Raw genomic sequence first — 23,356 nt, 5'->3', positions numbered from 1 at the left:
AGAAACCTAAGATCACCAGAATTCTTCATGTCCATTTAGTATTCTCATCTTTTGCTTCTCTGACTCTTTCCCCAAAGCTAGTTTTCCAAAGTGTTAAGACATTGCAAAATTGGATTTTCTCCATCTTATCCAAAATAAAATTGACTACAACTAAATCTATTATGTATTAATTAAATATAAGTTGAGAGCATCTATCCACTTGGTCCCCAAACCATTGAATATATCAGATTTAAGTGCCTCTGGGTTTTGTTATAAGCATTTTCAGAAGAAGCCAACTGTGGTTAAAATTCACAACCTGTAGATACTCTTTACATCAGATATTGCAGTTGCCTGGAGATATTATTTTTATGGGCATTCATTTATTTCCAATTTCCACAACATTCTGGGAAACTTCTCTATGAAAAGGAAAATGCAAAAATAAAATACATAGTGCCAGGTTATATTCTGATGTGTATAAATAGATCTCCATCAGTGACATTCATTTCCTGTCCCTTAATGTTTATAAATGGTAATATGTTCTCCTTTGTCCTCTGATGTTTTGTGTGTTTAATTATATTATTCCTGCAACACGGGTATGTTTCTTCTTTTTGGTATATTGTATTTGTTTATATGATTTCTTATTAACTAGGTACAGTGAAGAAAAGTGAGTCTATAACAAACATGACTAAACCATTTTATTGTGGCTGAGAGGGAAATGAGATGGGGAAGAACCGAACATTAATTGAATAAAAGCAAAATATAAATACATTTATATTTAAAAATCAGGTAGTCCATGTTAGGATAGACCAGGAAGGGACTAATCTGTACATTTCAGTTACAGATGAGGAAACTGAGGCTCAGAGGGGTTTGTCTCAGGTCTTAGAAGGAGAGGCACATCTGTAACCCAAACCAACAGGCCAATGTCATGTTCATGCTGCTGACCCAGAGAACCTGGACCAGAAAGCAGCTACTCCTTTCAAAGGAAGTTCTTCTAAGCTCTGGTTGCATGCTCTTGTATTGCATTTAAAATCTAAATTCATCTATTTTCTCCTCTTCCTACCCCTAAAAGGTACCTTGAAGACTTCCTAAGACCCTGCTGGCCTCCTGCTTCTACCCCCCCCCCAACTTGTTTCTTCCTGCTTAACATACACATAGCAAACACAAGGAGAATGAGGTGATAATGTCTAGAGAACAGACACCTCCTGCCAAACACAGTAGGCAATCAAAAAGGTCTTGAATTTTAAATAAATGTACAAATTAACAAATTTAAGGAGACATGAGATCTAAACATATAAAATTCTTTATATCCTATCCAAACACAATCTACTTAGACAAATAATCCAGAGGTCTCTGCCTCATAGATGAGGAGGACAATTTGAGATACAAAGAATAGAAATCTGTCCACACTATACCAACCTCCCCTTGTCCAACACATTTGTCTTATAGTCTAAACACCATGTAGAAGCATAAAAAGAAATGAATTTATATAGACCATTAGAAAGCAGTTTGAAACAGACCACACAGAGATCACAGAGCCATCATCTGCTGGTGTTGGAATGTCTGGGTGTGTGTGAGGAATGCATTTGCAAATATTGCTGTGAAGTAATTTCCTTCCATTTCTGGAGTACTCCAGATAAATTAGATTTCCCTCTAATCGCATCTGCTGCCTGTGTATGAGAAAAGATAGTTTGTCTGCATAAGACACATAATATGTACTTGGAGGGTAGAGGGCAAAGAGACTTAGTGGAAAGTTACCACATATAATCATAATGGCGCAGAGTACAAACAAACAAAAAGTCATAGGACATTTCTCAAGCAGAGACTATGTAAAACGACATCCTGAATGTTGCTGTGAGAATATTACAGGACATGTGCAATTCACCTGTCGGATGTAAAGGAGACCTTCCTCAAATGCGGCACCATGTTGGGAACTGGCTAAGCTAGGTTGAATACTGTAAAAGAACAAATCTGATTTGCCATGATATTAACCCAATACATCCACACTGAAACCACGAAGGAAGTGTGCATGTATTGGGTAAATATCATGGTAAATCAGAATTAAGATATAAGAAAATTTAAACTGAAATGTGATTAATAAAGTGATTACACATAGCTGTAGCCTACGTAGGTCAGCATCAGAGCTTGTTCCAACAGTTTAAAATAATATCCAATTATTTAGACTGGGTGGCTTAGTCAGTTAAGCAACTGACTCTTGGCTTCTACTCAGGTCATGTTCTTGGGGCTGTGAGATGGAGCTCTGCATCAGACTGCACTGGGTGTGGAGTCTGCGGAGATTCTCTGTCTCTCCCTCTGCCTCTGCCCCTCCCCTTGCTCACGCTTGCTCACATTCTTGCTAAAATTAAAAAAAAAAGTTTCAAATATCTAATCCCAGAGAGTGCTAGAATTTTTAAAAGAGGTATTAAATACAGTAGTCTCTCATAAAATCAAAAATGCCTTACTGAAACATGCTGATAGCAGATGCTATTAGTGAACTGCCCAAATTCACTTGGGGGGTATACCATTTCAGAAAATGCCCACCATGTTGTACTGCAAGCCTTTGTGACTCTCTATCCAAGGGCTTTATGTGGCAGTCTAGAGGTACTGGGGAGTTAACATTCAGGAATAGCTCCCAGATAATGATGGTAGTTGGGAACAAATACTCTCCTTGTCTCTAGGCGGAAAGGCCTGTTCCTCACAATGCCCCAACTTTTCCCAGTGGAGCTAAGCCTTAGTGATACATAAACACCCTTCATTGGCTTCCCTCCATCCTGGTCATATTTCCATACTCCATTACCCCCTTTTCCTGAAATTATCTACCAAACAAATTACCTGCATTCTAATCTTATTTCAAGTCTACTTCAAGAGAAACCCAACTGAAAGCATGATCTGTTCAATCTCCGCCAAAAATAGAAAATTAAACCACAAAAATGTCTAGGCATGTCCTAAACGATGGTTATAAATCCCAAGCACCAAAGTTCATGCATTTAACCTACAATGAAAATGGCAAGAAATAGTAGGAACATTAAGGAAAGAGGCGGAAAAACTAAGGAAACGATGTGATAAATTATGAAGCATTTAGAATGGAGACAATCAGGCTTCAGGAACATAATAAGATCTGAAGGCTTTAGCACAGCACCTGGGAGTGCAGTTCATATCTATAATGATGGTCTGAGCCCTTGGTCATTAAAAAGATGAATGGCAACTGATGGGCTCTAAGAATACACAGCACAGTTTGTAAAAACATACTAAGAATTGTTAAAAATTAAAAAGTTTTATTTGAAAATTAAATTTAAATTACCTGGAAAACATATAAATGTGGAATACACCACTTTCCTATGACTGGAAAAAGTAGATTACATAATACAGGTGTGGTATATATTAACTGAGTTAAGAGAGTTCTGCAAATGTAACTCATGAAAACACTCTTCCTATAGAGAGTTATCACAGAAGTGGAAAAGTTGAGGCAGAGAGAAAATAAACAAGAGTAGAAAGACTATCTAATATTTGAACTGAGTCCATACTGAACTCATTTTTCATAATTTAAAAAAATCATATCCCATCCACTTCGGCATAAATCTGTACTTATATTTTTGTTGTTTTGGGGTTAAGATGAAACAATTTTTTATGTAATTATAATTGACATATTATATTAGTTTCACATGTACAACATAGTGATTTAATATCTTTTATACATTACAAAACATCACCGATAGGTCTAGTTACCATCTATCACTATACAACGTTATCACAAAATTATTGACTATCTTCCCTATGCTGTACATTATTAAATCCCAGGACTTATTTATAACGGGCAGTATATACCTCTTAAAACCCTTCATCTATTTCACCTGTCTACCCCTCCCCAACCCCGTAACCACCAGTTTATCATTCTATGAGTCTGTTTCAGTTTTGTTCTGTTCTTTAGATTCTGCATGTAAGTGAAATTATAGAGTTTTTGTCTTTCTCTGACTTATTATACTTGGCATAATACCCACTAGGTCTATCCGTGTTGTCACAAATGGCAAGATTTCTCTTTTAGGACTTAATAATATTTCATCGTCTATACATACCACATCATCTTTCTCCATTCATCTATCAACGCATACTTCGGTGGCTTCCATATCTTAACTATTGTAAATAATGCTGCAATGAATGTAGGGCTGCATATATCTTTCTGAATTAGTATTTTTGCTTTCTTTGAATTAAAAACCCAGAAGTAGAATTGCTGGATCATATGGTAATTCCATTTTTAATTTTCTGTGGAACCTTCAACACTGTTTTCCACAGTGCCTGCACCAATTCACATTCCCACCAATAGTGCATGATGGTCCAATTTTCTCCACATCCTCGCTAGCTATTGTTATTTCTTGTCTTTGATTCTAGCCATTCTGACAGGTGAAAGGTGATATCTCACTGTTTTGATTTGCATTTCCCTGATGATTAGTGATGTTCAACATCTTTTTACGTGTCTGCTGACCATCTAAGTCTTCTTTGGCAAAAGGTCTATTCAGATGCTCCACCCATTTTTAATAAGTTTTTGTTATTGTTGTTGTGTTATTGAACTGTAGGGATTCTTTATGTATTTTGGATATCAACCCCTTACCAGGTATATCATTTGCAAGTATCTTCTCCCATTCAGAAGGCTGCTTTTTCATTTTGTTGATGGTTTCCTTCACTGTCCAAAAGCTTTTTGGTTTGACATATTCCATTTGTTTATTTTTGCTTTCATTGCCCTTGCCTGAGCAGGCCGGTCCAAAAAAAGCATTGCTAAGATCAATGTCTAAGAGCTTACTGCCTATGTTTTCTTCTAGCAGTTTTCACGGTTTCAGGTCTTACACTTAAATCCGTAATCCATTTTGAGTTTATTTTTGTATGTGGTATAAGAAAGTGGTTCAGTTTCGTTCTTTTGCATGTAACTGTCCAGTTTTCCCAACACTATTTATTGAAGAGACCATCTTTTCCCCATCACACGTTGTGCTTCCTTTGTCAGAGATTAATTGAACATATAAGCGTGGGTTTATTTCTGGGATCTCTAGTCTGTTCCACTATGTGTCCATTTTTGTGCCAGTACCATACTGTTTTGATTACTACAGCTTTGTCATTTGAAATGAGGGAGTGTGTTACCTTCAGCTTTGTTCTTTCTTGAGATTTCTTTGTCTGTTAGGGATCTATTATGGTTCCATACAACATACAATTGATTTGTTAGGGTTGTGCTTGTATCTTTCGTCTTACATACAGGCTGAGTTATATTACTATGTTAATAGGATAAACTTAAGTAGTGAGAGTTGATGAGTATTATGAAAGGACCCAGGCTATAAAAATATCTCCCCATTGATCAACAGTTGACACATTAATTTTTGCCACTAGCAGCCTAGATCTTTGGTTTAATCACTGTTGTATTTCATCTTACTAGATGAAAATATGCCTAAGGGGAGTATCACTTCAGGTCACTCACACCTTAATGCAAATAAATAATACTGAAACCTTTGTTTAGTGTCAAAAGGGACCCCATTACCGAAATTAGGGCTACAACACAACGGTGATATGGTGATGGGAATTTTTGTAAAACCATTTTTTAAAATGGGTTTCCTTACAAAAGCAGCCGAAAATCATATGAGTCTATACAATTCTGGCTAAAAATCAGAAGTATAGACACGCAGAAACTTTTCATTAAAATAAAACTCCAGGGAATTAAAAAAAAAAAAAAAAACCAGATACTTAAGCATAGAGCCTGAAAAGAGTCAAACAAAGTGGTATCTGCCCATCCCATTTCTGTAACAGAAATACTATGATTCCTTTTTGATCTATGTATAGATAAATGTCTTCATCTCCATTTCACTCAATTTCTACATCTTTGTCCATTTTGCCACTCCCAGTACCTATATTCTAAAAAATATTCTAAACTGATCTATTTCCTCCAGTTCCTCAGAGCTTGTCCTACAACAGCTGACCTTATTCATTCTGTGACTATGACCTCTATGTACAGGAAAATCTCTGCTGCCACTATACTTGACTGGCCTAGCCAGACAGATGGCCTGGAATATTACCAATAACCAAGCACAGGGGGGAAAAAAAAAAAGACCAAAAGAGAAACTAGCCCTGTAAAACCCAGTACTTTTCATCAAGATGAAAAGTCAATCTTAGCTATCTCGATTTTTGCAGTGTTAACTTAGATGTTCTTGATGCGATTTATAGGTTTGGGATTTAAAAAAATCAACTCAATTCAAGCATTGAGAAGTATTTACTCTAGGACAAACCCTATGTCAGGCAAAAAGGACAGTCATAAACAGGTCACAATCTCCACCTCTAAAATGCAGAGGATCCCCTCATCTAGTATTGTAAAACCAGAAGCAGGTGGCCTGTCCCCCGTGCTGGGGGAGGCAGTGTCACCTGAGTAATGGCAGCCCCTTTAGAGTTCTCCCTGTGGCTTTCTCACTGCCATAGTCGTGATCCAAACTGCCAGTCAGAGTGTTTTCTGACTTGTTTCCACAAACCCTGACCTAAAAGACTAGAGATGCCGCCAATAATTCACTAAGTAGGAAAAAATGTAAGACCTGTCTCTGCTCCTTTTAATTAGCTCGGAAATCTGGCAAATCTCTGACCCAGGGGAAAAAAAAAATAAAGCTTTACTTAAAATACTGTGGGAGGCTGCCTATGAAACACTGACCGGTCCCCTGCGGGGCAGGGAGAAGGCTGGGGTGAACCGCAGCAAAGAGCAGCTCAGCTTGTGGGTCCTCTTTCAATTCCCGTGTGCACCTTCATCAACCTGCACTGATTTGCTCTGATGCCAAAGGCCTAAGAATGGGCAGGCTGACAGCTGTCTGACCGCCACTGCATCTTCTGGTCATCTCAGCAGTTCTTCCTTCTTCAGGGGTGACAAACGTCACTCCTGAGAGGCTCTGACAGGCTTCTCGGTTGTGTTCTGTGTGTATGTTGAAGGGAATGGCAGAGATTCCAATAATACACCATGAGGGCACACTTTTGTGACACTGATTTCTATTTAATTTTTATTAATCCAAAATTCTCCCTTGTCAAAGAAATGAATGGATTAAATATTGCATAATGTCCCCGCTACAGGTTCAAACTCTTACTCCACTTTTTCAATCTATTTACCCACCACCAGCCCTAAGACTAAAAGCCTTCATTAAAATCTCACATGTGGATGTGGAAAGGGGCCTTTTTCTCATATCCATAATTCAAAGACTCAGGGAAAAAGGGTATTAGGGTTTCTTTTCTAACCCTCATAGCTAGCCTTAAAGTCACACAAAACCAGCTTCTGTGCTAGATGTGAATGAGAATATAAATAAATACATAATACCTCAATGAAGATATTTTTATGTAGGAAGACAAAATAGAAACACAAAAACGTTTGACGCAAGATTACAATACCAACTTATGTAAGTGCTACACACACACACACACACACACACACACACACACACACACACAGTGTCGACAGTGTGGCTGGCCATTCATGGAGACATTGAAGTGACCTTGAAGTTTTTATGGCACTGAGCTGGACTTTCAGGAAGAGGTAAGCATACATTGAGCAATGAAAAGGCAAAGGGCATTTCAGGTGGGTTGATTTTAGTGAAGAAAACCCAAGCATGTTTGAAGCCATTCACAGAATTAGGTAGAATTTTAAATTTGGGGTTTTTATTTTAATTTCTTAAAATCTCACCACTCTTCCCTAGAGATTAGACTGATTACATAGCCCTTTCCACCAGAGCATCCAGACAGAGCTGTCACTGACTCCTCCCTCCCACTCCACCTCCACCACTTTGGAAAGAACTGCCTGTATGTTCCTCGGGTGACAGAAAGGACGGCTGAGATGTCACCCGCGACAGGCCTAAGTGGATAGTTTCGGACATCAGTCGCTAATACTGATTTCAGTGCCCTGCAATTTGATTGCTTGGGTGATTAATGGGATTCTCATGACAGTTTTGTAGCACGTTTTTCCTTTTTTTCTTTCACTTTAATAAAAATGGGATTACCCATTCTTAGCATGCTGGGTCTGAAGAGGTAGTCAAGTTGACAAAAAAAAAAAAAAAAAAAAGGTAAAACATATTTTGAGAAGGGGGAAGGCAGAATGGCCTAAATCAGCTGCATTTTTTTAAGGTGCCAAAGTATAGGGAACTTCCATTGCTTTGACTGAGGCCTTTAATCACCTGCCTGTATATGGATACAGAATGCCTCTGTGCATCAGCCTCCCTGTCTATGAAATGAGGCTAATAATGCAGATGTAGCCCAGAGCAAAGCTGTAAGGATTAATTAATAAAACATGATTGTTAAGCCCACTGCAAACACAAGGCATGGCAGGAAGCTACTGGGCTAGGAAGTAATAAAGTGAAGGCTCTGAAGCACCGGGCAGGGCAGGGCCGCTGCAGGCTCAGAAGCCTACCCCGTCTCCCTTTGAGCACTCAGGTCAATGCAGCCTTCTTTGCGCCCTCACCATGGGAAATGTTCCCTAATCCCCAACCAGCAGCGCCTCCCCTCCGAGGCTCAATATGCTCACCTGCTTCTCTATTCTTCCTACCTGCACCTGCTGCTTCTCTGTATTTTGGTTCATCTCTAGCTTTTATTCCACCTTTCCCATATCGGTGTTTCTCTCCCAAATGTCTCTGAAGAGACAATGTTCTTTCCACAGTAGAGAGAATTCTCTAATCATACCCCTCACCCAGTAAAGTGACAGACCTTGATGCAGTTTCTCTCCTACGTCCCTTGTGTCATGTGTCGTGTGTGTGTGTGTGTGTGGTCTCTCTCACAGACGCACACGTGCACACACACACATGCACGCACATACATGTGGTGAGATTACAAAGATTAACGGGGTAATCTGAGACAGAACACACTCCCTTCCCTGGGAAGGAGATTCTGAAATTCTGAAATGCTAATTTGATTCCATCGCAAATTCAATTTAATTAAAATCTTCATCATGCAGGTTTTTCTGAAAAGCACTGTGTTAGCCACAGTGCAATACAAAGTAACAAGCCAACTCCCTTGCCCTCAAGAGGTAGAGAGATACACGCATAGTACCTGTAACATAAGTAGAGCCACAGTGCTCGAAATAAGATATAAGCAAAGAGAGTGGAAGATTTCAGGCTGATAAAAGGAAGGATGGATAGACGGAAAGAACAGACAGAGGGAAAAAACCCTTAGGTCTATAGAGGAACTAGTCTATTATCATCAGGAGACTAAATGCTTCCATATAAATTATCTATTTTAAAACTTTTCAACTTCTGTATGGGGTAAGTATTATTTTTCCAGATGTTAAAACTAACAATCAACAAAACAGGTAACCCGAGTTGTCATTGTCAATGGTACAGCATGAGGTGAAGATCATATTCACAATATAAAGTCTGGGATCCTCTTGGTAGCTCTAAACATACCAATCCTTGTAATTCTGTAAGAAATGCCACATTACATAAATAGCCATGTAGAAGTGTAGATCTTTGAGTGGACTGATGTGAATACCTTTCAGCGGTTAGCATTATGTTAATCCATATAGGTAGTTGCATGGTCACTAGTGGTTACTTATAAACATGCAGTAAGAATACTGTGACATGAATCAGGGTCACTACTCTTCTAATACATAGCAGAACAAACAGTTTAGTATGGCAGTGTCCGTGAGCCAAAAGAAAGGCAAGTGGCAAAGGCTCAATGAAAAACCTTGACCCATCACGGAAAACCATTGTCAACGCTAAATGTCAGAACACAACTTTTGAAAGGATTTGAAACTAGTATGTGTTATAAGAATCAGTACAACACAGACTTTATAAGGTAGGACTCAGTGTTAAAGGCAATCTGTTATAAGATAGAAGATCAAGGTGTTTATGTTTATTTTTAAAGTATGGTTTAGTTAGCTTAATTTTGCATTAAATGTCAAATCAGCAGCCTACTATCTATTTCAGAGCAGACAGGGCATCTGACATTCTTACCAGCTGTGATTTTCCCTAAGGGTTTAATGGGTTTGTATATTTGTACAAAGTAATATTATCATTATCATAAATGTTTTCTAATTATTTCTTGGTATTAATGAAAGCATGTTGTATTATTGATGGATTAAGTACAATATTTATAAAACAGTGATAGGATTAAAGGGAAATAAATATGTATATCTTTCTGCATGTGTAAATAATAAATATTAATTCCCATCATCAATTTTGTGCAAAGTGGCTTAGTACATACTAATAACTTACTAAATACTTTGGTTATCTGGTGTGGAGTTACGGTAGAGGTATAGTGTTTATCTGCAAGCTGAAGGGCTAGGGTCAAGTCCTTGAGAACTGCAGGAAGGGCAAGGATCTGGAAAATGGGCCAAAGAATGTTGGATTTCCAGGAAATAAGCAAAATGTACCCAATAAACTTTAAAAGGGAAGGAACATTAACTTCTACCAAGAACAAAAATAACATAAAAAAAAAAAAAAAAAAACCGGGGCGCCTGGGTGACGCAGTCGTTAAGCATCTGCCTTCAGCTCAGGGCGTGATCCCGGCGTTATGGGATCGAGCCCCACATCCGGCTTCTCAGCTATGAGCCTGCTTCTTCCTCTCCCACTCCCCCTGCTGTGTTCCCTCTCTCGCTGGCTGTCTCTCTGTCACATAAATAAATAAAATCTTAAAAAAAAAAAAAAAAAAAAACTAAAACTAAAACTAAAACTAAGACCAGTCCCTTGGGGTGTCATAAATCCATAGAGCAAACACTCACCCTGTGTAGAAATATATCTATACGTTAGTTATCCTATAGTGGCTCTCTAGCTCCACTCTGTTATTTTTGACTTGTGTATGTTTTCTTCCCTGTCCCATTTGTGGCGTAAGCTCCCTGCAGACAGCGATAAAGCATCCACATGACAAACTGTAAAGCTCCCAGGATTTGAAGATAGAAGACTGGCTTGGAATTTGGACTCTGCAACTTTCTGCTGAGCGGTGTTGGAGACAGTAATGGTGTGTGTCCTTAGCTCATTCTCTTGTCACCATTTTCAATGACTAGGTCAATCCTTCAGTGCAACCCAGGACTTGGTTTTGTTACAAACGCAAAGCAATTCTCCTCCAAAACTGAAAAGTATAATACGTTTTAAGGCTATGATATGAAGCATTCAAGAAACATGTGTTTGCTGATGAGATTTTAAAGAAATTACATCAGTAAACTGATAGAAGTCACTAAAGCAAATAGATTCATAAGAGACTACTGGAGTGATAATACGGTTTTAAACAGCAATACCATCTTCAGTAGGTATAGAAAGTTGTTTTTTCTTTGGATTAATGTAATTTAAGTTAAGGGGTAATGGGTTGGGAATTGAGAAAACAGGAAAGCTCTTATCTTTCCACTCCAGTCTATGAATAAATAGGAGTCTGAGTAGCATAAACTTCTGAATTTCTCATTTGATTAACTTGATCAATTTAATTTCTATTTTAAGTAAGACTGTTTGTCACATACTACCCCCTTTACCTATGGGCAAAGTTATAGTCAATAACCCTTATTGTTCATTATCTTAATCCTAATAGATTTATAGGAATAACATCATATAAGGAAAAATAATTTACAAAATTAGATGGGTAAGTCTTAGCCACAGTATCTAGGTTGATTTTTACCAGGAAGTCATCCAGATAGTGTGGACTTCTCAGAAGTTTGCCAGGGCGACAGGTGGCTGTGTAATGACATGCACAGATGTTAGGAATATAGCAGGCACCCCTGGGTCATCCCCAGAAGTCTGAGCCCTTACCTCAGGCCTCCCTAACATGCAAGCAGCCTTTTCAAACCACCATGTGTCCCAGAGGATCCAGAATGCCCATGATCTCAAGTTGGCTAAAGCATCTGTTCTCACTGTAGTACTCCAGAGCTAACTTAATGAAAACTGATACATTGCCAGAACAACATGACAACAAATACTCTTTCTTAATGTAAATGATTTGTAAAAGCCTGTCCAAGCAAGAAATGACCACAGAGTGTATTTTTGTAATCACTTATGTTTTCTGCTGTTTCTGGGAAATATAGTTCAGGTTAGTGTCCTATTTCTCTTAAGTAATTTTAGGCCTTGTACATATTTTCAATCTAATTTGGTCCACAGAAGTTATTTCTAATCAGCTTATTTGTGTTCCATAGTGTCTTTATTCTCAATTTGAGTGACTATCTAGGCACACAGGATTCCTGCTTAACTGGTACCCAGGCAACAGGAGTGATGAAAACAGGCACAAATCAAATTCAAGAGGCAGAAAATAGAAGCAATCTGGGCTGCAGAAGATAGTCAGATGATCTCTATGCAAGTTTCCTTTTGAAAACTTCATACATCACCAGAGTCAACCTGTAAATGTAGTCATGATTGGTCAAATTTAAAAAATAGTTAGACTTTACCATCTAGAGGCCAGGTCCTTTATTGCCCAAATTCAATGAAATCTCAGTCGCCTGAGAGTGCATGTTAGCTTAACAGAGATCAGTATTAGGAAAGGAATATAATCCTATAAACAAATTGCTATAAAGATCTGTAAACAGCTCTATAAATATGTTCTATTGAAATAACACCCACTAGGAGAAAATGCCAATATAGATAGCTCTTGCGGTTCTCTGCGTGGGGTCCTCAAACCAACAGCATCTGCATCACCTGGGAACTTGTTAGAAATGAAAATCCTTGGACTCCACCTAACACTTCTTTAATCCAAAACACTAGGAGTGGAGTCCAGCAAACTACTTGAATGAGGAGCATCAGGAAGGAAATGATGTCCCTACATTCTACTCAGAGGCATATTTATGTAATACCCATTTAACCTAAGGTTCATTGGAAAATTAAGCTAACTATAAAATTCTATCCTTGATCAAGCTTGTTGATTATAATATTATTTTATCTACTACAATACTTAAACATTTTATTGATATTAATATCTAGAAGAGCAGACCAATTGGAGTCGGTGATTTAATTGTGGTCACAATGGTAACAAAGTATTTTAAATAGCAAGCATGTCAAGCAGAAGCTTTAACGTTTCTTCGTAGCTAAGCCAAAGCCAGCATATTTTTACATATCTATCTAGTTTTATATCAAAGAACAGAAAAAAAAATGTCAAGATTTTGCACTATCAGATTAACTATCCAGGAATATTGAGGGTCTGGTGTGACTTGATAATAAAATAGGGTGTCATTGTTTTTATAAGTCTCCAGTGGAGTTGAAGTGTAGAACTGCAAGGCAGAATAATATTCTCACTTCTCTTGGGGGTCTTAATTCTTCAGAGCTGCTGAAAACTAGTGTAGAGGCCTCCTGACACCTTCATGTTCCCTCCCATCTTTCTCTTCTAATTGCCCTTGGCCAAATGAATAACCACTGGGGCATAAAAAGAAGTCCCACCCCCTCCAAGAATGAGTGATTTCCAAGTCATAGATAACTATATTCTGAATTTCACAGTGCTGGAGCAGAAAATTGCGGAAGGTGGAAAGTGCAGGATGAAAAGGGATCATTCAGAAGCTGACAGCTGGTAAAGAGCTGAGATGAGACAATCAGGGACAAGCTAGTCGGATTTGGGAGTGAAGAATGCGGAGAAATAGGCAAGCAATAACAAGGTAGTCAGGGTTGATGAGGTCAGGAGCCAAGGGAAATGAAAAATGGGAAGGACAAACACTTATTACGGGGGGAGAAAACTATTATGCCACTTCCTGTAAATCCCATTGTAAGTTCTAGTCTCAAGATTCTAAGTTTAGGTCATTTACAAGATGCTGGCAAGTTGACGACCTTCTACTTTAATTCATATATTAAGCTTTAAGATTCACAGTTCTATCAGGCATGAAGTGCTGGGCTACTTTATGCCCCTGATTTTTAGAATACTGGGGTTTATCTGGAAGTAACTCATTTTGATTAGATCACCTCTCTTCCTCCTCATCTCCAGGAAACAAAGAGAAGATGTCGGCTCACAACTTTTGGCCTTGAGGGAAAGCCACATTGGTTTGCTTTGGATCAGATTATGGTTTGCAAAAGTGAAGAATCTTAATGGTGAGTCTCTTCTTCCCTCCTTTGCACAACCCCAATAACATGGGAGGAGCCCAGGCCATCAGGGCTGGCTCTGCCTAGCCCTCTGTCAAAATAGTATAGTCCTGTGATAAGCAATACAGCAGATACCCAACAGGCAATCTTATCTGGTTATCTCAACGACCAAAACAAGGGGCATTTAGTTCTTTCCGTCACTAAGATCAAAAACTCAGATCATTCAATCTGAAAATGATGGATGGATTTTGTGATTCCCTAAATCAATTTAAAAACAATTAGAAAAGAGAAAACGCAACATAAAACTTACCATTGTAACTACTTTTAAGTGTGCCATGCAATTATGTATATGTATGTATCTTTGTATGTATAAAAAAAAGCCAAATAGTTACAGCAAGGTAGGCCTAATCCAGTCCTAGAACATTCAGATTGAAGGCAGCCTCAGATATGACCCTGACAGGTCCAGATCCAGAAATAAACAAAAATCCAGAGATGATAAGCACTTTGCCCAAAGGTCATTCAAACACTAGCGACAAAAAATCAAAACTAGACTCAAGGCTCCTCATTCTCGGGCCAATTCTCTTTCCTTTTTAACCAACCTGAGTCAGGACAGCACAAAATGAAGCTGTATGGCAATTATCTGATAAATCTGATGGATGTGTACGGACAAACAGGGATAATTACGGCCAGAAAATCCAATTTAGGTCCTCAATTACCTAGATTGACTGTCTACATTGACCAAATAAACTGGATAATGGCCAAAACTGCACTCCACATTGTGCTGTACACCCGGAGCCTGAGAAGCATTTCATTGTGCTTTTGTGATTAATAGGAACACCCACACCACTGAGATAACTGTGAACTACAAGTCTAAATGGATGAATCTTCCATCAACGAAACAGATTTGAAAGTTATCCCAAATCTCTTTTATTAGTAAGTGGGGTGAAAATGCTATAGGAACTAAACACATATGTATTATAGAATTTCTCTGAAGAAAGTAATCACGCTGCCTCTGTCCAGGTCCTTTGTTTCATCAAACCTATTATTCCTCCAAATGAATCAACTATAATTAGGCCCAAGTTGTAAGATGAAAAGAGGACAAAGCCCTCATACCAAAAGCCTCAGTAAATCTGGGTCATTCTTGACTTCATTCTAGAAATTATGGAGGTCTCAGTTGTAAACTTAAGATAAATATCAGACTTAGGATGTTTGGTAAAGAATGGGAAGCATTAGAGGAAAGGAGCTTTCTAGCAATCCCTGTAAAAACTGTCTTGCAAGATTTCATGTTTTAAAGTAAGAATTCTGCCACTCAAATTTAGAGTGGTTTGCCTGTGCAATTTCGATGAGAAAAGTGCATTTCAAAAATAAGATGTTTCTCTCTGATTTTAAAAATTAGATTCAGAATATTTTGTGCCAATAATAGGATCTCAAATGACTGTGCATCATGATTAGAGGCTGAGTTGACAGGCCTGGGGAAAGATGAATCAAAAAGCAAGATAGAGGGTGGAATGGTGGAGAACCTGTTGTAAAGAGGAATCACTAAACTGGGTTCCAGTTCCCTATTTGGCATGAACCAGCTGGACACGTTGATTTACCTTCTTTCTGGACTTCAGATTCTTATCTCTAAAATGAGAAGGTTGACTGGATGAGTTTCCCATTCTGTCTCTCTTTGGCTATATACCAGGGATCAGCAGCCTAAGGATGATAGGCAGACTGTATTCCACCACTTGCTTTTGTAAATAAAGTTTAATCGGAACACAGTCACACTCAATCACTTACATATTGTCTGTGGCAACTTTCATGACACTTAAGCACAGTTGGATACTTGCCCCAGAGTCTGTATGGCCCACAAAGCCTAAAATACTCTTTGGCTCTTTATGTAAAAAGTTGGCTGACCCCTGCTCTAAGCTGTTGACAGAGTTTCTGACAAAAGAGAACACGTTGACATCACTGCTAAACCAAAGTCCATATTTTAATGGATTATACCAATTTCATAGGGCACTCATAGATTTCATAGATTTTTCACTCTTCTTCTGCTCAAGGCCATGCTTAGGAACAGGTCTCGAGGGATGATATTTCTTGGTCCTTTTTCAGTCATTCTGGCCATTGAGACTCTGGTGCTTCACTGTAACTGCAACAATAAGTGATGCCAATTAATAGAGCTCTATCTGGAGGCTTCACTGATCTTTGATGGGGCTGGGAAAGGTGACTCAAGTCTGTTCACAACTGGCTGTTCCCCAGGTTCAGGGTCAAGAAGACGCCCTTGTCCATCTCAGAAAGGAAGTGAGTCAGAGAGAGAAAGAGAGAGGGAATCTAATACAGGAGCTGAGTTGCTCAAGTAGCTTTCATCTTCTTGAGAAACACCATTTATGTTGAAGCTAAAAATCTATATCCAAATTAGTAGGTATAGGATCGCCTCAAACTTTGACATTACCTAAATGCCTTAAAACTCAAGTAATGCATGGGAAGGAAACTCATATATGCTCCTTATTATCCAATAGGACTTCTCACAAAACCTCATTATTAATGGGAAGGCCTCTCAGAGCCACAGCAAGAGAGGCCTCCAGTGCAGCCTCATCTGAACATCATACTTCTTTGCCATCTAAGGATTCTGCTGGCTGTTCGTACACAGAGCCATTTCAGAATTTGCTTCCTCCACAGCCTTTCTACTCGCCAGTATACTAAGACCCCCAAAATACTTCTGAAAAATTCAAGCAGTTGGCATGGATATCCAAGAGCCAAATCTCCACTAAATTGTTACTTGTAGTTTTTGTTTGTTTTTGTTGTTTGTTTTTTTCAGTAGGACCTGCATACAGCCTTAAAACGTACCCCATTGCTGGTGCTCTCAAAGTGAACCTGATAAAGTGGAATAAAAGTGGTATTTGAGGTCAATCACTTTTGATTTAGACTATTGATTCTGTCATTTTCTCATCATATGAAATTAGTTATATAAGCCCTCTGAACCTCAATTCTAATCAATTAAATGGTGCCCAAAATGTCTCCCTTTAAACGATATTTAGCTCATATTGTATGCACTTGTATTAAATAATATCTGCGCTGTCTTTTGAGCCATCACTAGTAACCAGGGACAAATATATTAGCTCATTTCATCTTCAAAATATCTTTGTCAAAGTTAGAATCATTAATTCCATCCTACAGAGAAGGAAACTGAAGGTTGAACAAGTTAAGGGACTTGTCAATTGTCACACAGTCATATTAAATGATACAATAGACATCTGAGTCCAGGCCTTTCTGAATCCAGTCTGTATTATTTCCTCAAATCCACACTGTCTTCCTGGGATGATTTCTTCTGTCTACAAAGATCTACACTAGTTCCTGGACTGTAACGTTAACCAGGAATAGGGGTATGGGAAATCTCAGCCTCACCATTCAGGAATCCTTTGCACTCATAAGATTTAAAAGGCTATGTTCCAGGCCCCTAACCTCAGTATTCTTTCCCTGCCACTTGCTTTGGCCCAGGACCTAGGGCTGGACATCTGACTCCACCTCCCACTTAGGTTAGAGCTCTTTCTTGCATTGCCGTCCATTCAGTTGAGTCTGTATAGTCTACTTAGTTCCCCTTACTTATCATCTCCCCATGCCAAAAACAGACCGTGGGGCAAATATCACCAACTCAGCCCTTAGGGGGAATCTGGCCAAAACTAGAAAAATGCTCAGAAGCACACAGATGCCACCCACATGCATGAGCTGCTGGCAGGGCCTCCTCATCTATCGGATCTCAGGGTCAGATGGCAGCACCTATGTGAATCATGCCCATGCTAAGATTTAAATCTTGCCTGCACAGGAAGGACTTACAGAGCACAAGACTCAGTGAGCAGACACCACATAGTCTTTAATTCCTCTCCCCCGGCCAAGCTGCTCACTTTCCCAAGTCTCTCTCAGGCGTCTGATCAAGGTCTGGATTCATCCGTCAGAGCCAGGTGTTCTGAGCAAGAAACCAGGTTTGCAAGCTCAGTAACCCAGGAGATGTGGATGCCTTGGTGAAGGAGGTTCTGCACACTTGGTCAGGGCAGGCATCCACTCCAAACCCAGACTCCTGTGGGACTGCAGGCCCAGGCTGCTGAATGCATCTGACTGGAAAGAGAATGGAGAATCAAGGGAAAGGCAGAACTGCTGAGTTTGGACCTTTAACAGATTGTGATTTTATATAAGTGCTCTGTTATTTGTCAAAGGGTCTGTTTTCTCTGGCTAAACTGAAATGGGATATGAAAAATCCTTGCTTAAAAAATTTGCATGTTTCCTCTACAAGGCGTATTTCAATACTTCATTCTAGGGTCTTTCTTTATAACTTGGTATAATTTGCTACAGCTCATCATAAATGCTTCTAACATCCCACAGGAAGGATGCAAAGGAGATGCTAGAAATTGTGGATGAGCTGTGGGGTGTCTCTCCTCCTTTCTTCCACCGGACTCTCTTTCCTAGGTCTTTAAAGTAGATACAGCATCCATAAATAAAAAAAAAATAGGAAAAGATCACTTATTATTGGTTGTCAACTCTGCTGCTCATATTAGAAAAAAGCTGTTAGTTTGGATTATAAATTATAAATCCCTGTAGTAAAACTCTTCAACGAATTAAGAAACTTCCAAACATGTGGAATACGTGACTCTATTTCCTTAAATATTAATACACTGAATTTTTCAATCATGCTCCTTCAAATATAGTTTTCTTCTGAATATACGAATTCTTCCACCCTGCATTAAAGCCATTTGTAAACACAGTGTCTCAACTTATTAGACCGTTAGCTCCTTGAGCATAGAATCCATGTCAGATACAGTATTTTCCCCCAGTACCTAGTGCAGTGTCTGATACGTAATAGGTTCTAAAGGGGATTTAAAAAAATGATGAATGGAAAAGAGATTCTCAGTGCTCATGATATCTGTGTTTACCCATTCATGGTACCGAGATGTTATTTAAGGAATGGCTGTCCATCCAGTTCTAACCTCAATAAACTTTTATAGTGTTAAGCCACTGACATATTAGTGTCTATGTGCGATATCAAGTAGAGAAATCCTACCTAATACAGTGAACACATAATTTAATTAAGTAGCTAACAGCTAAATGTTAATATCAGATATTAATAGTTTTCTGATTATTTAAGTAAAGAAGTGGTGACAGAATCAGATTTATCGTGAAGCCAGTAAGGCTTAAATTTCAGGGCCCTTCACTAGCACGGCACCCTTCCAAGATCCTGCGGAAGTCCCTAGCAACACATTCACAGTTTTTATAAATGTTTCAAAAGAATTTTTTGTGTGTGTTTTTTAGGAAAAGACCCTGAAATTATGAAGTACTCAGGGTCCACAAAGACGGACTCTGCCCTGCTTCAAGATAAAAGGATATGGTGGTATACAAGGCATAAAGTATGAAATTTGTACTTGTAATGCACAGAAAGTCGATCTCTTCCACTAAGTTGACCCTTTTATTAATAAGAATGTCACACAATCTAAAGTAGCCTGCAATTTATTGTCACATTTTCTCTCATTAGTTTTTCTATGATGCCTTATGCAGAGAGAATTGCCTCATTAATAACTTTGACCAATTGCTTTTGCAAGATGTTGATTATTTTTTCCTTTTGCATTTGACAAAGCTTAGAAATCAGGCAAAAATGTCTTTCTTGTAATAGTGTTACGTTAGTTTTAATAATGAGTCAACTATGGATGTTTTAAACATTTCTGGTAAATTTATCTTTGGGCGTAGACACTGCATTAATTCACACACACACACACACACACACACACACACACACCCAAGATTATGGGATGCTCAGAAAAGGGAAAAAATAAACAATGTTTGACTGAATTCAGCTTTCATGTATTTAATATTTTGGTGATTGAGTTTATCATCAGAGAGGAGAGATGGCTTAGAAATGGAACAACTCGTGCTACGGGCAGGAGTTTGAGTTCTGAAGGTGAGCACATACAATGGAACATTTTGCCTGAATCTTTGGTCCTCAACATTTGTGTTTGCTATATTAAGAAAAGTTTTCCCCAGCAAATTCCTTGCATTTGTTATTTTTCAATTTGATTTGCTTCTCCCTTTATCTCTTCCTAGCTCCTTACAATCTACAAGGAAAAAGAAAAAAAAAAATACTTGGCTTCATTTAGACACAGGTTTTAGTGATTAACATTTTATTGTATACTCACTTCTGACATCAGAATTAAAAAAATAGATTACTTTCTAAGGAACAAAATTAATCTTGGAATTTTTAAAAGCAACATTCCCATGATAATTCAGGATAGCAAGAGGAAAACAAACCAAGGAACTGAAGAGAAGATTAATTCTTGGGTGTTTCTAAGACAACATTCATGCAAATAGTTAAAGGCACGCAACAGAAGTTAAAGATATCTCCACGGTTTCTGAAGTGAAAGAGTTTTCATAAAAACCAGGAAGCATTCATAGACGTATGCAGAGTTCACACTTGCACAAAGATTTTTTTTTCAGGAACTGCACAGTCGCGTTGTGCTATCCATACATAAGCAACATGGGCAGCAGCTGTAACTTGCTTTCATCCCAAAGAACTCGTTTTCACAGCTGAACATTAAAACATTGAACTTGGCGCTAAGGAACCCACACTTACGAAGCCTTATTTCCAAGAAATTTCAAGTAAGCTATTACAGAATAATAATTTGAATCACTACGTGTGCAGCTATGAGTGAAGGTTTTTAATGCTCATACCCATAAAGATGCATTTTTATTATGACTCCAGCACCATCATCCAAATAACAGAAAACATTTCCCCATATCTAATTTAGACTCCCTTTCTTTTAGCACAGGCTGATTAATAATTAACTTTCACCTCAAAGTTGTCTCTTCTTTAATTCTTTGAAAGATATTTTGACTGGGGCGCCTGGGTGGCTCAGCCGTTAAGCATCTGCCTTCAGCTCAGGGCGTGATCCCGGCATTCCAGGATCGAGCCCCACATCAGGCTCATCCGCTGGGAGCTTGCTTCTTCCTCTCCCACCCCTCCTGCTTGTGTTCCTCTCTCGCTGGCTGTCTCTATCTCTGTCAAATAAACACATAAAATCTTTAAAAAAAAAAAAAAAAAAAGAAAAGAAAGCTATTTTGACAAACTAAAACTCCCTAATTTCACTGACAGCTTTCAGTTAAGTAAACCATTCGGTTAAGACCTTAAATGCAATTCAATATTTTCCCCTAACTACTTGTGAACAGAAGCCAGTTGGGAACCGTGAACCGCAACATTTACAAGTGCTGCTAGCCTTTCACTGTCCATGGCCTCCCCATATCTCTGTAGCCCAGAGATCTATCAATTGAAACAGCCAGACAGTGGTCAAGATTTCTTCATAGGCCCCCTGTCTACAGCAGACGTTTGTCCTGTGTTCACAAACTTGATGTACAGCTGCGGCATCAAAGACACACATTCATCATCGAAGAAGCCAGTGTTTTATCTAGGAGCTGTAAGTTTGCTGATAAGTACAAAGAACAGAACAGCACCCCAGAGAAGAAGGGAAAAGAAGAAAGATGGGGAGCTAGCAGTGGGTAAAACCGAACAAAGGATTATGGAGTACTACGCAGGAGCAATTCATCCAGAATCTGGGCTGCGACGGTGTTCTTTCATTCTCAAACCTCTCTTACCCCTCCTTCGGGGCCTACTGCATGACCTTACAGATAGTAGGTACTCAGTCAATATTCACTGCCACCAGGTCACACCAACCATCTGTGTCCTTCTCCCTTGGGGAATGTGGTGAGAAGAAGGAATGGGGACAAGCGGTGCACACAGGGGAGGCTCTTCCTCTCCACACCCTTCTGATTAGCTTTCTAGAAGCCCCATCTTCCCTCTGTCTGGATTTTGGTATTTAGCTCGGGCCCATTCAAGTGTCTCGAAAAATTTATTTCTTTTACAACCCCTGAACAAAACCAGTATTCATTTTCCAAGATGGAATCACAAGAGAAATATGAAAGCTAACTGCACATAGTATAAATAAACATGGTATGGGAACACGAGAGCGGAACACAACGGCCTGACACAGACGAGAGAGACAATCCAGCATAACAAACAGTAAGTTGCGCTTCGCCCATGGCATTTTCGGGCTCCATCAATAATTATATAATACAACAGTCACTGATTTCTCAGCCCTGGATCAATAATGGGTTTCACATCCCCTCCAGAGCTGGTTGTTGACCAAGGTGCTTGCTCAGACCCCCACCCCATCCACGGCAAAAATCAATGCTTGCGTAACTGCTTTGTGTGCTTGGAATGCCAGCATCAGAGCGCTGTCGAGTTCAGGAGCAACTGCAGAATTCACAACGATCTCATATCTGCCTCCACAAGCCCAGATAGCTCAACAAGTAGTTTCAGAGCAAAGTCCTCCACCCAAAAAATACAATACAGCGGGACCTTCCAAACACACAGCAGCATCCACAAGGACCCGGCGCGCTCACATGTCCAGAGCGCACTGTGCTGGAGGCCGCAAGTTTTATCTGCCTCAGGATGAGCCTGTGTTGTATATTCTACCAGATGAGCTGACAGTGTGCACTCCCCACGCTTAGTACCACAGGGCAGTAGGATGGGAGGCATGTCTGACTTCTGGCCCCAGGATATTCCACCACATCCTACAGGACATCAAAAGTCAATGACATCACATCATAAAATGTATTTTTCAAAATGTAAAGAAGCTCCATTTCTTTATGCCTAGTGACAGGTTTTCAGGCATGGGTGGGTATACATGAAAAGCAACACTAATTGTATGCACTCAACACCAAAAAGAGAGGAGACGTAGTAATCATTTTAATCTCATCAAGACAGATGGCCAAACTTGATAACAGAGAAGCCAAAGTCGATTTTAAAAATCGAATTACTCACTTTGGTTGTCTGCCTTGATTTAGTTAACTAGACAATGGCCCTAACTTGTAAAGTCCTGGAGTAGTAGCATATGAATGAGGGCAAAATTATGAAATAGTTTGTTTCAGCTTCTATTGCTCACTTCTCTACAGGGGCTCTGGCATGAACATGCCAGAGGAATGCATCATACACATTAACAGCTTTCATTTTTCAGTTAAAAAAAAAAAAAATCAAACTTAGAATGAGTGAGTTGTCCAAGGTCATGAGCAGCCTCAGCGTCTCATGGGCACAGGGCCTGTGCGCTTTTCACAGTGCCAAAAGTCCTGCTAAGCAGACAAATAAATTTGTGGGTTCTAGGGCCATGCCCCTAAATTACCATCCCTCCCCCTCCTCATTTTTAAAAAAAATTTCCCCCTGTACTTCTGAAAACATCTAAAAAAGAATAAGCCTAATGAACGTATTCACACAATACGGGGTTTTCAGGGCGGTATCTTCTGATCTTTCCCCCCCTCTCGGGCCTCCCCTCTCCAAAGCACTTTCTACCATTAGGCTTGTCCTAAATCAGTTAATAGCAACTCCCTTCTTTGAACTGTTGAGA

This window comes from Ursus arctos, unplaced genomic scaffold (assembly GCF_023065955.2).
Source record: "Ursus arctos isolate Adak ecotype North America unplaced genomic scaffold, UrsArc2.0 scaffold_4, whole genome shotgun sequence".
Classification (NCBI taxonomy): Eukaryota; Metazoa; Chordata; class Mammalia; order Carnivora; family Ursidae; genus Ursus; species Ursus arctos.
The sequence above is the reverse complement of the archived record's forward strand: the minus strand, read 5'-3'. Positions refer to the sequence as shown.